Source organism: Microtus ochrogaster, chromosome 2 (genome assembly GCF_000317375.1).
Source record: "Microtus ochrogaster isolate Prairie Vole_2 chromosome 2, MicOch1.0, whole genome shotgun sequence".
Classification (NCBI taxonomy): domain Eukaryota; kingdom Metazoa; phylum Chordata; class Mammalia; order Rodentia; family Cricetidae; genus Microtus; species Microtus ochrogaster.
This window is the reverse complement of record NC_022010.1, coordinates 13,198,097-13,199,448: the sequence shown is the minus strand read 5'-3', so window position 1 is coordinate 13,199,448 and position 1,352 is coordinate 13,198,097.

The window sequence follows — 1,352 nt, the reverse complement described above, 5'->3', positions numbered from 1 at the left end:
AAAAAAAAAAAAATTAAACAGTGACTATATGAAACTCACTCCAGTCTTATTATCTAGGCACTTATGACAGTGTCTCTCTTTATAGAATGGTCTAGAATGTTTACCTCCTGAGTTTGATGGGCATCTCAGTGAGACGTCTGGAGCTGGGTAGAAGAGGTGACTGGAGAGAGCAGAGTACAGCGAGAGAACAAGTGGACAGAGGCCACCCTGCTGTCTTCTGGTGACCTGGAACTAGCCACATCAGGCTGGCTCTCAACCCGGGTGAAGGAGGTGCATGCCACTAAACACAAATGTTTGACTTTACTTACTGTGCAGATGGGAAGGGTGCGTGTGGTTTCCAGAGATGAACTCAGACCCTGAACCCAGTGAGCTGTTTCTGCTCTTAAAGGACAGAGCTTGCTCCTTTTTTTTTTCCTGTCTGTGTGTAATACCTGCAGGCCAGATGGTTGTGAGCCACAATGTGGTTGCTGGGAATTGAACTCAGGACCTTTGGGAGAGCAGTCAATGCTCTTAACAGCCCGAGCTTGCTCCTTCTTAAAGCATGGAGATTAGAGAAAGAAATGCTTATTGGGCTGCTGCTCTGACTCTGGGGCACACCTTAGCTCTTCCAGAACCTAGGACTGCATCCATCCCATAATGAATTGGCATGCTCTTCTCTGGGGAAGACTGTTCAGGGGAACAGTGTTCCTTAGCGCCTGCACTCCTTTGGATAAGGTTGAGACCTCGTGAGCGTTCCCCTACAAGATAGACTTCTATACATCTTCTGGACTCCCTGCATCAAAAGCAGACGGATTTGCCTTTTTTTTTTAAATGAAAATTTCAGTCTTGAGCTAGAGATGGCTCAGTGACTCAAAGTACCTTCGGCTCTTTCAGAGGACCTGGGTTTAGGTCCCTGCACCCAGCTCACCAAGCTTGTAATCTGTAGTTCCAGATGCCCTCTCTGACCTCAGTGGGTACTGCACTTGCATGCACAGACACCCACATATATACCTAAATATAAATAGAAAATTGAGTATCTTTTGACTAAAGCAAACAGCCTAGAAAGGCCTTCCTATCGTTTGGAATCATTTCCAGCACAAGGCAGCCCTCTGGAGTAGTCTGTGGTGCCAACCTAGCACAGGGAAGAGGAAAGGGGACAAGAGAGAGAAAAGAGTAACCAGTGGTTTCCTTAAGAGGAAGGGCCTGCTTCCAGGTCTCTAGACCACTAGGCAGGGCATATCTTCAAAGGTGGCTGCAGACTGACGTTGCCTTCTCCTACTTATTTTTTTTTTTTTTTTTGGTTTTTCGAGACAGGGTTTCTCTGTAGCTTTGGAGCCTGTCCTGGAACTCCCTTGGTAGACCAGGCTGGCCTC